Source organism: Macrotis lagotis, chromosome 3 (assembly GCF_037893015.1).
Source record: "Macrotis lagotis isolate mMagLag1 chromosome 3, bilby.v1.9.chrom.fasta, whole genome shotgun sequence".
Taxonomy (NCBI): domain Eukaryota; kingdom Metazoa; phylum Chordata; class Mammalia; order Peramelemorphia; family Peramelidae; genus Macrotis; species Macrotis lagotis.
The window spans coordinates 149146265-149161106 of NC_133660.1; the positions used below are offsets into that span (position 1 = coordinate 149146265).

Below are 14842 nucleotides of genomic sequence, written 5' to 3' on the forward strand. Positions count from 1 at the left end.
AAGACTGATCACAATACCAGGGTGGAAATTGGAGTAATAGGAGGAGCTAGACAAAATACAAAGATAGCTGGAATTTAAGAAATGTTCGTACTTAATCTTCAGGAGGCAATAGGGTGCCACTTTTTTTGGAGTAGTAAAACACATAGGTTCATGTGTGAGAAAAGAGATCATATTGGTATTGGTTAAAGTAGACTATTTTTTACATTGTTAGGAGGTGGCTAGCTGGCACAACGAATAAAGCACCAGTCCTGAAGCCAGGGGTACCCGGGCCCAAATCTGGTCTCAGACACTCAACAACTACCCTGCTGTGTGGCCTTGGACAAGCCACCCAACCCCATTTGCCTTGTAACCCCCCCCCCCAAAAGAGTCTAGGCATAATGAGAGCTTGTGTGAATTTAGTGACAATGGGAACAAAGAAGAAAGAAATGGATATGGAAGGTAACATGACTCTACCAGACTGAGGAACTGACTGGATTTGAAAGACAAGGGAGAAATAGAAGATAAATTAGTTACCATGAATCCTGAAGCCTCAGTGTAAGCTATAGCTTCCTAATCAGTTTTCAGGGCTGCTTAGAAATTCTTTAGGAGTTGACCTTACTACAACTGTATATATATTTTTTAAATTTAGGCATTGCCAGTCTTATCCACACTTTAAAAGGACTGTTGTTTTTATATATAAGGTTATTTTGTGAAAGAATCTCACAAACTGTTTCCAATGCTTCAGATGAAGGTATGAAACTTTTGGGTTTTTGAGTAATTATATCCAGCCCTAGAAAATTCTGAAAGATCATACTTGCTCTCAAATACAATCCTTAGGCATTATGGAATGTTATGTTTCAAAGAACAGTGAGAAACCTAACAGTTTCTTATTATGATAGATAATTTTAGATGCATTTATCAAAGTTTATTTGATACATTTTCTTTTAAAGTAAACTTTGATGAAGTAGAAAGGCAACTAGATTTGGAATTGTAATTCAAATCCACTCTCTGTCACTTATTACCCATGTAATCTAGAGCAACCCAGCCTTCTGGGCTCAAGTTACCTTTAAGGTACCATTCACTTTCATTTTTGATTTTGTGAGAGGTTAAGTGATTTGCCCAAGGTCATGCAGCTAGTAAGTATCAAGAATCTGAGGCTGGATTTGAAATTAGGTCCTCTTGACTCCAGGGCTGGAGTCCTAGCTGCCCTCCATTCACTTCTTAACTCTGTCCTCCTGTGCTTATAGACATAAAATTAGCCTTTGCTCTCCATAAACTTGCATTTTAATATTAATGATAAAGCTCTGAAAATGAGATGTTGAATGAATGGAGGTATCATTGAATTTGTTTGGGATGGGGCTAGGGGGAGTGCAGAAGATGGTCTTGGACATACTGAGTTTTAAGTGCTGGTGGGACACATAAATGGAGATACCTCACAGGCAGCTGGATATGGAGATGGGACTAAAGAGTTGGAGTCATGCCAAGAGCTGAAATCATAGCAACAAATGAGATTTTCAAGGGAGAATATAGACAGAAAAGGCAACCTGACAGAATCTTGGGAAATATCCATTTTAAGCACTTGGCTGGGGGTGGGGGGTGGAGATCAAGACACCAATAGGTTGCCCTAATATAGAGGACAACCAAGGATGTAACCTGTCTCTAAAGCCATATGAGGATATTGCTCCAATAGATGAAGATGACCAGCAATGTCTGATGTTTGAGGGCAGTTTCAGGAGACTGTTGGGACAAAATTCCAAGTAAAAGGAAAAACAGGTGATAATAGAGCAGAAGCATCTCATTGTCAGTGAAGGAGAAAGGAGAAAGTTAGGAAAGTAGCTGATTAGGGTAGAAGGAACAAGTGAAGGCATATTTTGTGAGAACTGGGGAGATCTCAGCCTATGTAATATAGTAAATACTGGAGACTTTGAGGGCCTATATAAAGGGAGTAGGGGAGAGGCAGAAGGAAGAGAGACTGAGACAGATTTAGGAAGCAGGAAGAGAATTGAATGAATAGCTATAACGCGAGGAAAAGGGAAGAGTTGAACATAATACCAAAGGTTTTAAAACATTCAACAAGAATAATGTTTTAAAAAAAAGAATTTATTAAGTACTGCTATGCCAGGCCCTTGTGTTAGTTGCTAAGACAAAAATGAAAGGGTCTCTATCCTCCAGTTTTACATTCTTTCAAGGAATAGAACATATGCATATATATAAATATATATATATATATACATATATGTATAGATACATACATATGTAAAAATAGGTTATTTGAAGGGGGTAAAGAGACAAGGCAATAGTAACTTGGGGATAGAGAGAAGGCTTCTAGTATAATGTGGTGCTTGAGTTGAGAGTTTGTAAGGAAACTGGGAATTAAAGCACCAGGGTTAAGGAATGCATTCTAGGTCTGAGGATACTCAATGGAAAAGGCACATTTTGTGGAACGATCAGTAAGGGAGGGATAGGTAATGGTGCAATGGAGAGAATGCTGACCCAGAGTCAGAAAGATCTGAGTTCAAATGTAGCCTCAGACCTTTAATACTTACCTGAGGCAAGTTGTATGAAAGCTAAATTGGTCAGGTTAAGAAGTTTAAATGTCAAAAAGAATGGATAAAAAAAAAATTGATGTTTGATTCTAAAGGCAATAGCAAATTTCTGGTGTTTTAATAAACAGGGGTGGCAAATAATGTCATTGGTAGATGTGGTGGATAGATCAGAGAAGGCTAATGACCAGAGGAGGAAGATGAAGCAGAAGGCTTTTTGCAATGGCCCATGCTTACCTATGATGGTAATCAAGTATAGAGAAGGGGAGATCCAAAAGCTGTCAGAGGTAAAACTGACAGGACTTTGCAAATGAACATAGAAAAGAGGGTGAATTATAGCATCACAAACAAAAATAGAAATTGGAAAGCAAGTTTGGGAAAAATAACTGAAAATTCTATGTCACTGTTAAGTCTATAAATAACTTTCCTCAATAACACTGTGCAACTAACATTTTTTTTATAAAATGATATCAAAGCTCAGAGTTTTGTATTTCTCCAGGGTTACATGGTTTATAGCAGACAAAATCTGAATTCAGTTTTCTCCTAATTATAAATCTAGTGCTCTCTGGGAGGGCCTAAACTGAAGAAGCCATAATATGTCCAAGTGGAGATGGCCTAAAGGCAAGTTGGACATGCAGAACCTTACCAGCAATGAATCTGACTTTCTCTCACAAAAACACTGATGGATTGGATCACCTTCTGGTTGAAGTTATAGGCAGCAAAGGTGATCTTTGAAAGGGATGTTCCTCAAAAAGGCAAAGGAAGGAGGTGCAGAGTACCCTAGGTAAAGTAATAAGGCCTGCTTCATGGTCCAAGAATATATCAATAAGGCATAGAAATATACTTTTAAAAGGGAGAGGGAAAATGTTAGTTGTCAATGTTAAAACACATCTTCATGAAATACACAATCACTATATTTTAAAATTTTATCTCATAATTTCCACCACCTCTATGGTAGAAAAGCATTATCACATGAATTTTCATGGAACTTACTTAGCAAGACTTAAATTAGCCAACCAATAAATTTATATTTACAGTTTCCATGGTGCACAGAAGACTTGCTATTTCCCATCTATATATGGAAAATGTGATCAACTTACTCTTCCTGAAGAGATAACTATCAGTGCTAGTATCAGCAGTGAATTTTTAGGCAAAAGAGCTCTGTGAACAGACTAAACAACCACTAAAAATATTTTTTTTAAATGCTATTTTCTTAAAAGCCTCATCTTTTACTTTGTGACTATCCTAATTTATAACCAACTCCAAGATTTAAAAAACAACAAACATTAACCACCAATAGAACACTTAAAGTAATGTTGATAGCTTTATCCTTAAGCTCTATTATTTACAAAATCAGCAGTTCTTCCTAGTCTTCATTTTTCTTTTTCATGTCAATTATTAGATTTCCACCTAGTTTCTCAAATGTGCTTACTCTTTAGCAGGTAACCAAAATAAATGAGAATATTGAATATATCTAAACTTTAAAAATCCTTAATATCTTCTTCGTTTATTTGGGGGTTTCTCAGTTTTCTCATGGAGAAAAAAAAATTTAGTCATAACTCAATCTTATATATTATCCACGTGCCACTTGTACAACAAAATTCTGGATAGTAAAATGTGGTGTATGTTGTCTTAATTCCTATTGCATAAGAAGGAAGAAGTCATCAAGAAAATAATTTGTAGAACACCTTGAAAATCCATGCTTTGCCTTCAAAGTTCAATTATTTTCTTTCATCCACTGTTCAATCCATTTCATTATCTGATCTAAATTACTTTCTAGTTCTTCTGGCACATTGATTGGCAGCCTGTGTACTATTTCATGCTTGTAGGAGGCCATGGCTTCTTCATAAAGAATTTGGAAAATTTCACACTGTATGTTGTCCTGTAGTTTCTTTACACTGTATCCCCTCTTTTCAAGTTTTGAATATAACACAGAATTATCTGTTTGAAGCACAAAAACTATATGAGACCATCGTTTAGGAAAGAAGTCACAGCCATGGTAATCAACAATAATTCCACTTTTGGTCATTTTATTTTCTAACTCATCAACTACTCTGTCTTCATCCAAAATAGGACATTTGTATTCTTCATCAAAATCATCATATAACTGTCCTATGATTTACCTTCTTGCACTAAATCGCCCACATTAATGTATGTCAGTCCTGTTCTTGGATGCAAGTTCTTTGCCCAGTGTGGTCTTTCCAACCCCTGGTGTACCGGTGAGCAGGATGTTGGGCAGCCTCATGGTGGTTGTGGCGCCAACTCCACCCCGGCGCTGGCCCTCCACGAGGGAGCAGCAGGCCGAAACTTTTGTATCTTTGACTATCTCTACCTAAAGATTCAGTAATATTTGCTGCCTTTAGGACAATCCTTTGGTTTAAAGAGAAGTCTTCATTTTCATTTCCATAGGACAAACTCTATTGAAACCCATCTAAAGTCAGGTGACCTTCATTGGATCAAAAAATAAGCATATTACCTTTACAACTATTGGAAAAAAAGATGAAAGATCATCTAACCATATTTAAAGATAATGAAAGGCTGAAATTTTTGATTGTGTGAGGATCATTGAGGCACTCTAAAGAATCACAAATGCTTTATTTAAAAGAACTAAATAAGTAAAAAAGTAAAATCATTAAAATAGCTATAATATATTTTCCTAATGTTTCTTAGTGATCAATTATAGACACTTTTATGAAAATTCTAAAAGTACAAGGCATAAAAATAAAAATCATACAATATCCCTAATCTCAAAATATAATTTAAATAATGACTGACCTACCATGCATTCAAATTTCACAATAAAATTCAAGCTATGTATATATGTGTGTGTGTGTGTGTGTGTAGTTAACTATTGCAAATATTGCTTAAAAATTAATTTCCCATTAAAGAAAAAGTAATTTGAAACTGATATTTAGCAAATCTCTCATCACATAGAAGTCTGACACCCCTTTTCCTAAGTTATTATAAGAATGAATCTCTATAGGTTTTAGTACTTCATAATTCTCTGTTTCTTTATACATGTCATCTTGTCTCCTTATGTATGAATCTAAGAACATAGACAGCAAAGAACAATGTTTCTTCATCTCTGATTTCTCAAAGTCTAGAAACTCATAAACACCCTTACTTGTATGATCAAAATGTTTGTGCTTACTTTTCTTTCATGTTTAATATCAGCTACTGGATGAAGACCTCAATTCAGACAGATTAAGAATTTTCAAAAAAAAGAAAAGAGTTTCCCCTATGAGAATGTTAATAGCAACACTATAACAATTATTCCAGAAAAATAATATAAAGTATGTTATAGAGTTAATATATAACCAAAAATTGCTAAAGAAAGAAAGAAAGAGAAAAGAAAAAATATACAAGCCATGTAGCAAGAGCAAGTGGCTTTGCATATTGTACATGCCTAATAAATATTTGTTGGTTAATTACATTGTTATTTTTTCAGTGGCATAAAATCATAATGGAACCCTCAGTAAAATGGATTAGTCCTCTTCAAAAAATTTAGGGGAAGATACAGGCAAGTGTCACCAATAATCAAACAAGAAGAAATAAATGTATATTTTTACATATTTTGGAATGAAAAACTCATATTGATATAGTCACAGATTCATTGACATATTGGAGAACTGAAGTTTAAGAACAAATCAAATGAAATACTACTTATATTTTAAAATAAAATTCAAAAGTTCTTACATCTATAAGACACAAATGAATTTGACATTAATTCAAAAATGTCACATTCATAATAGGTTGTCAAAGGAAGACAGGGATATATTTGGATTGCCTTTCAATTTTTGAACTTAATTACATGGAAGCCAATTGTTCTCCACCACAAATGATTATTTAGTGCCACTTGAAGAGATTTTTTGTATGAAAATGTCATTTGGTTTAAATTAACATTTAACTCTTTTTTTATTTAAAAAAAGTCAGCGTGTCACCAGGTACAAGGGAAATATTCTCCTAGTGAAGGTTGCATGGTCTTTCCTAGAAGTTGCATAGTTGCTGCTTGCTTTCCATTTCTTCACCAAAATGTCCTATGGTTAATTAGAATTCTTGATGACCTTGGAATGTTACCTAGAATGAGTTCTGCATTAAATGAAAGTGAAACCTTTGGCCTTAAATTTTTTTTAAAAAGTAAAAAATCCTAATTATCTTCCCAGAATGCTTGAAGGCTGCCTACTTTCAAATGGAAAAGAGATGAAAATTTTAGCAGAATAAGAACAAGGAGGGGCAACTAGGTGGTACAGTGGATAGTGCACAGGCCCTGGAGTCAGGAGTATCTGAGTTCAAATGCAGTCTCAGACACTTAATAATTACTTAGATATGTGGCCTTGGGCAAGCCACTTAATCCCATTGTCTTGCAAAAAACCTAAAAACAAAACCAAAAAAAAAAAAAAGAAAAAGAAAAAGAACATAGGGAAAAATAAAATCAAGTCAACCAAATGACAGTGTTCTCCAAAACAAAGTTTATTATAGTACTGGTATATTTAATGTGGATTAATGGTGTCAATGTAAAATAGGTATAGGTGTAAGTCATCTGTAGTTCTTTTTATGTCATTTGAATATTAAAAGTGAAATAGGATGGCCTTGCCTGATACCAGTTTTGTTATAATCTGGTCTAACAATCCTTCAGCTGCCACTCATTATGAGATTTTAATTTAATTTTAATGTTACATTTTATCTATATTTTATTACATTTTGTTTACTTAGAGAAACTGACAATTGCTTAGAATACTAAAACTATAAGTAAAGCAGGGTGGGGTAGAGTTTGTTGAATAATGTTTAGATAATTAATGCTCTATTGTTTATTGCCTGATAGTCCATGAGTTTGAGGGAAAATTGCTTAGAGTGCAAAGAGACTTATTTGTCTTAGTGTATAATGATGAAATTGGGGAAGGATTGAATTAATTTCCTGAGGTCATGATTAAACACCAACCACCTGGATAGAGCTATGTCCTGAATAAGTTCAGACAAATTAGAGGAAAGTGAAAATACTGCTTATTCAATGTTCATTTTTCCTTACAAACAAAATATGCCTGATAGGTTAAAACATAGTTTCAAATTATTTAGCAGGCAGCATATGTGTTTTTCTTCTAAGATGTCCTTCTACCTTTAAGACATTTGGTAGCTTTGTGCACTTTCGGTTATAATCAACAAGCATTTCCCAGTTGCTTTCTGCATGCTTGCATTATACTACTAATGCAAAGAAAAAAAAATGAAACAGCTCCTGACCTTGCAGAATTTACATTCTTTTAGAGGAAAAAATATAAATATCAAGAAGCATAAACAGAAAAATTCAAAACCAAACCCAATGCAGTTTTGGGAGTATAGAAGGAAACCATCATTTATTAAGCCCCTTGTGTTCTAGGTAAGGGCTTCATAAATATCATCCCATTTAATATTCCAGGGCTAAAATAATGATCATTAAATGCTACAAAATAAAGTAGATTTGTAGGGTATGTTTACAAAAGACTAGCACCTCTGATGTGAAGGTTGCCTACAAGCCCTTTTCTGGTCTTCTTTCTACCCTGCATGTGTACCTGAGACAACCAATTCTCACCTGTGACTCTAAGAATTGACCTCACACTGGTAAACCATTTTGGCAGGATGAGAGTAACTGAGGGAATCCCAAACTCGTTGGTGAGTTGGCAGGGTATCTACCCTAAGCATGTGAAGTCTTCACTGGTGGAATGGATGGATGATAACATTTCATTTCAAGGCCAAGAATAGAGCTGAAGCAGGTGCTGTAAAATGCTTAGAGCTTGATTAGACATTGACTCCAGGGTCATCTACTGCCTTTAGAGTCATCACGAGTTGTCTTGTCTCTGCCTTGCTACTCCACTGTGATAATTTTGAATGAGAAAATGAGCTCCACAGCTTATACAATTCTGTGTCACTTAAATCCAATTTATGCACAAATTTATCACCCATACTGCTTTTCCATTCCTTTCTCAACACCCTGTGGTGATGGGTAAATGATGAAACAGAAGGTGAAGATATACTGGGAGCTATAGTCCCAACCTTGCACATAGGCAGCCCAGGCCATAGTGTCATTTTCCTAATGAAAGTAGAATTGAAATTCAGCAGCCTCCTGGGTGTCTGAACAGCCATTTTAGGATCACCATTGCTCACCTCCCAATTTGTGAGAGGGGCTAGAAAAGATGCCCTAATTATTTTTTTCTTATTACCCAACCCTGGCCTGATTACCACAGCAGACAGGGATCCCACCCTGCAGAGAAAATACAAAAAAAGTTCAAAAACTTCTTCAAGGAGATTTATACACCATGATTGCATAGAAAGTGTGTTCCCTCATAGACAATACAAAATCTAAAATACCTGAAAGAAGAAATCTCTTGTTATAAGAGAACTCAGTGAGGTATCATATCCAAAAGCAAGCCTGATTGAAACAAGGCTGGCAAATGATGATCAGGTTACTGAAGTCAGAGCTGGGTACATGATTTTCTGGAGTGGTCACAGTTAAGGGAGAATACTGTGAAATTAGAGTAGATTTTGTACATAAATTAATCTAGTCATCAGGTTTATATACCTACAAAAAAGAGACATGTTCATGATCATCCAATTGTTATTTGTAGGAAGATGTCACTCCAACATCATCAGTGTCTATGCTCCCGACTTCTGCTGAAGTTGAAAAATTCCATGATCATCATCAATTTACCAAAGAAGACAAGTTTATAATTTTTGAGTGTTTTAATGCTAGAGTAGGCTTAGACTACCATACATGACAGAGAGTCCTTGGGAGAAATGGAGTTGCAAATAACAACAGCAAGGAACACCTATTACTGAAGACTTATGCATTTCATGACCTTCTCATCACCAACACTACCTTTGATTTACCTATATGCAAAAAAACATCCTGGATGTACCTTCACAGAAAACATTGACATCAAATAGATTATGTGATTGAAGAAGAGAAAGATAGAGGGGTGGCTAGGTGGCACAGTGGATAGAGCACCAACCGTGTTGTCAGGAGTACCTGAGTTCAAATCTAGCCTCAGACACTTAGTAATTACCTAGCTGTGTGGTCTTGGGCAAGTCACTTAACCCCATTGCCTTGCCAAAAACCGCCCCCCTAAAACAAAAGAAGATAAAGATCGGATGTGAGAATGACAAAGACAATTTGTGATATAGTGCTGGACTGATCCAAGACACATTCTTTTCATGCTTCAATCAAAATGGCAGACCCAAGGCAAAACAACCATGAGAGAAGTAATGGTAAGAGATTAGAGTACTGCTATGAGTGGGAATAGATTGCTGTGAACTTGGAGAGAAAGTTGAACAAAAATAATTTGGAAACAATGAAGGAGAAAAGGATTGGACAACTTTCAGAGATTTGGTGAAGAGCACTGCATTGACTCATTTGAGTTGGAATTGTTCTTCAACTTAAAAGGCTACAAGACAAGACTAAAATGGAACAAGTATTGGTGCAAGATGTTCTTCTGGCAGATGATTGTGCACTCAGTGCAACCTCTGAAGTTGAGAAGCAACATATTATGGATCAGTTCTCTGCTGCTTTTCATAACTTTAGCTTAACAATGAAAGTCAAGAAATCAAAGTTTCTCCATCAGTCAGTACTGCACCATCTATATATGGAACCATTGGTCACAGCAAATAGAGACATTTTGAATTTGATGAATTCATTTATCTTGAAAGGATACTTTCAAAGGATATGCACTTTGATAATGAGGTTAATACACATGTTGCTAGAGCTAGCTCAGCATTTTGGAGGCTCCAAAAGAGTGTGTGAGAGAAGAGATTTTATACTGATTCCCAAACTGAAGGTTCATAGAGCCATTTTGCTGACCTCATTATTGCATGCATTTGAAACCTGGACAGTATACCTGTGCCATGCAAGGAAACTGAATTGCTCCCATTTAATTTGTGTTTGAAAGATTCTGAAGTTCAACTATCAAAATAAGATACAAGACACTGAGGCCCTTTCTTGAACTAAACTGCCAAGCATTTAAATGCTACTACAGAGAATACAACTATGATGAACTCTCCATATTGTTCATATGCTAAGCATATGCTTACAAAAAAAGACTATTTTATGAAGTAATCAAACACTAACAGAATTAGGGATTGGGGATTTAGAAAAAGTGATATGACACTTTAAAGATCTCTCTTAAGAACTTTGGAATTGATTGTGCATCATAGAAGATACCTTTACGGGACCACTCAGGATGATGTACCCTCATCAATGAAGGTATTGTCCTCTATGAGCAAGGCAGAATTGAAGCAATCAAAGGAAGCACAAGATATGCAAACTTTGAAAACTCATCCCAGGTGTACACATAGGCTATTTGTACCTGATGTGTGGTAGAGCTCCTATTGATCTGATCAGTCACAGAAGGATACACTGTAACTTATCCCTAGCATAGTGATAATTAAGGAGAAGAATGAAACAACAAAATAAACAAAATAATTCAAAGATATCTCCATTGTCCATCTCTATAAAAGAAAAGGGAATATATTGTCCATAAACAATCAAAGGGAGGCCCTTAGTGCTGAAAAGATTCCTGTCAAAATTCTCCTTAATAAACATATCTTTCAATTGGAAGGTGGTTATTTAACTGAGATCCAGTGTGGCTTCATAAAGATACCAAGGAATGGTCAATATGGCAATTACTGTCCAACACCTCTAAAAATGCCAGAAGCAGAAAAGAGAGCTGTATACAATGGTTACAGATCTGACCAAAGACTTATCAGAAATTATGTTGACATTTGGTCACCCATTGAAATTTAACAGAACTGTACCTCAATGTCCTGATGGCATTCTTGCCTAAGTTCTGGATAATGGATGACTCTCTCACACTGTTGCAGTCACTACTGTAGTATACTTGCTTCCTTATTTTTAGCATGATGTTTTCAGACATGTTGCCAAACACATTTAAAGAGGAGTAACATAGCATCAAGGTCAGCCTGTCCTGAAAGAAAAGTTTTCAATTTGAAAAGGCCACAAGTCTTTTCAATATATAACTGGAAGTACTACTATAATTGGATATTGCGCTATAGTGGTAAATGACTCTTAGGTTCCAAAAGCAATGTCAGTAGAATGCAATTTCTGAAAACTTAGATCATGTAAACATTTGGAGTGGATTTTCTAAATTTACACATCCTGCAATTCTTTTGAGCTAGTTCAATTCTGCTTTACTAATAGAGCACAGCACTTTCTCTGATGGTGGCTTATCATGCTGGCCCATGTCTCCCATGTCACACAATTAATTCAAAAGTTTTTAAGAGAGATATTGAGTATGTCCTTGTATTTCCTTTTCCCCCCATCATGTGAATGCTGGCCTTGTGTGAGTTCTTCATAAAATAGTCTTTTTTGACAAGAATAGGTATGGAATTCAAAAAATGTGACCAGTCCATTAGAGTTGTGCTCTACAAAGTAGAATTTAAAATCTTGGCAGTCTAGTCCATAAAAGCATATCAGTGCCTGATATCTTACCCTGCTATGTGATTTTTCAGAAACTTTCTAAGATAATTCAAATGAATGAGATTCAATATTCTGGCATGGCACTGTTATACTGTCCTGTTTCATTCAGCACAATGACTATTTAGGAGCTTCAGTTTGGTAGTTAGTGTAATAACTCTTTTTTCCTACACTTTCCTTCAGAGTCTTTCAGTCACAAAGCTACCTCTACAAATGAAAATATCAATTTCATAATCAAAATCTATATCCCTTGAAAGCATACAGCCAACATAAGTGAACTTATCCATTGTATTCAAAACTTCTCCATTTGTTGTAACTAATGGTTATATATATATATATATATATATATATATATATATATATATATATATATATATATATATATATATATATATACATGTATGTATATATATGCATGCTGTGATGCTAGTTGATGGATCACTTATGTTTTCTCCCAATTGCACAAGCACCTGAAAATTGATATTTTTTTCCCAGCTTCAGAGATAGCATGGATTGCATAATTCTCTGCAAGCAAAAACTCATGCACCAACATCCCTCCCATTTTGATCTTAGCTTCTGGTCTTTTAAAGTTGAAAAATTTACTATTAGGACAAGCTAACCTTGATGCCATGTTCCTCCACTTTGAAGGTATTTGGCAACATGTCTGAAAACATGGCAAATATAAGGAAGCCTGTGGTGACTGCAAAAGTGGGACAGAATCATTCATTATCCAGAAGTCAGGCAAGAATGCTATCAAGAAATTGAAATTGAAATTTCTCTAGTCAATAAAATATCATATTTTCCCATAAGTCCTTGGACAGATCTGTAAACATTGCATACAGATCTCTTTTTGCTTATGTCATTTTTGGAGGTGTTGGGCAGCAAATTCTATATGGGCTATTTCTTGGATCTTTCTGAAGCCACACTGGATCTCAGTTAAATAATCATCTTACAGTTGAATGATAAGTTTATTAAGGAGGACTCTAGCAGCAATCTTTTCAGCACTAAGAGCCTCCCTCTTATTGTTTCTGGACAATACATTCCCTTCTCTTTTATAGAGATAGATAATGGAGATATCTTTGAATTATCTTACCTCTTCTTGCCATTTAACCCAGAAAATTTAAGTCAGCTTTTATATGAGCAATTGAGCCCCGCCCCCTTGTTAATTTCAGCTAGAATAAAATCAGCACCAGGTGTTTTATCACTTATAAGGAACCCAAGGGCAATCAAAACCTTTCTGAAGTTGGAACTTCAACCAAGGAGGAATTGTCTTTAACCTGAAGCAAATGGATAATGGCTTCAGCATTGATTGATGACAGTCTTTTCAGAACACTATGGAAGTATTCAGCCCATCTCTCTAGGATCAAATGTAGTGTTGTGCACACAAGTTTTCAAACCTGCCCACTCATATTCTTTTTCGTTTTTGCTTAATGGGTTTTAGCCAAATTTCCCTACTAGTTAGCAACTGATATTCCAACTCAGAGAAGCTCTCTAATCTTTTGACATTAATTCTGGTAACCATTTTGCTGTGTGATCACTTCTTTTGTTGAATATGAATATCTTGAGAGGATAAGTCCATGATTAGTCCAGCATTCTTCACCAAACTTCACCTTTTTCTGTCTCCTAGTCTGTCTCTGTCTCTTCTCTTTACAACTTTTGCTATGAGTGCATCCACAGTTTTATTGCATTTAGAAAACAGAAGATAATGTTGTTGTTGAGAAGATCATGAAATTCATTTCTTCAGTACAAAATGACCATTGCTATTACTCTTTCTAACTATATGCTTCCAGTCTTGACCCTACTCTAGCACTAAAATCATCCAGAATTATAAACTCTTTGCACATTGCAGATTTTCTTTGATCTTATCAAAGTTCATAATTATAAAACTATAGGCACTGATGATGGTGGTGTGACATTTTCCTGCCAGTGGCAATAGCATTGTCATGATCTTGTCATTCATTCCTTTTAGCAGGTAGACAATCTTGTTGACAATATTAGTTTTGATTGCAAAATCTACATCAGTTTCATGACACCCCACTGGGAAAACTTTAGGAAAAACGTATATATCCAACTCCAACTTCAGTAAGCTGCCCTTCCTTCATTTGCTAATCTTATTTCACTGAGGTCTCTTATTTGACTATGATACCTGTGGAGTCTTGCAAAAAGAGCTGCTTGTCTTTTAGGTCTATTGAATTTTGTACTTATGAATGTGCACATATCCTGATGTTGAATGAAAGTTTTATACATTTTTTGACCACAGACTGGAGTAACCAGGTCAGGGTTTGATACAGCTTTTCAGGTACCTTTTCTATCTACTTTTTTTTAAGGTTTTTTTGCAAGGCAAACGGTGTTAAGTGGCTTGCCCAAGGCCACACAGCTAGATAGTTATTAAGTGTCTGAGATCGGATTTGAACCCAGGTACTCCTGACTCCAGGGTCGGTGCTTTATCCACTGTGCCACCTAGCTGCCCTATCTACTTCTTCAAACAAGGAGGTGAGCAGAATGATCCTAACAGGCTAATGAGAGATCCATATGGCAGCCAAATCCCTCTGCTGGTTGCAGGGAAAAGATAACCCTATGCCCTAGGCTGCTTATATATAGGGTTGTAACTACAACTCCAAGTATATCCACATCTGCTGTTTCATTTCTTGCGTGTTGAAAGTAAAAATACTCTGGTTGCTATCTTTTTTAATCATTTACTAATTCAATTTAAGTGAGACCGATCTGCATGAAGCTTTTGGTCTCACATCTGTTCCAGAGTTATTGCAGTCCAGTGGCAAAACATAGTCAAGACATTTGGTGATAGCTTGAGATGCAGTGCATTATCTTGTCATCTTTGTTGTATAACAAAGCTCTAAATATT

The 14842-nt window shown here is 35.7% G+C and overlaps 1 pseudogene; it reads right to left on the reverse strand.

Annotated features, from left to right (window-relative positions):
• Window positions 1-4239: 4239 nt before the first annotated feature.
• Window positions 4240-4767, reverse strand: LOC141516279 (adenylate kinase isoenzyme 6 pseudogene; annotated as a pseudogene).
• Between the last annotated feature and the right edge of the window lie 10075 nt (window positions 4768-14842).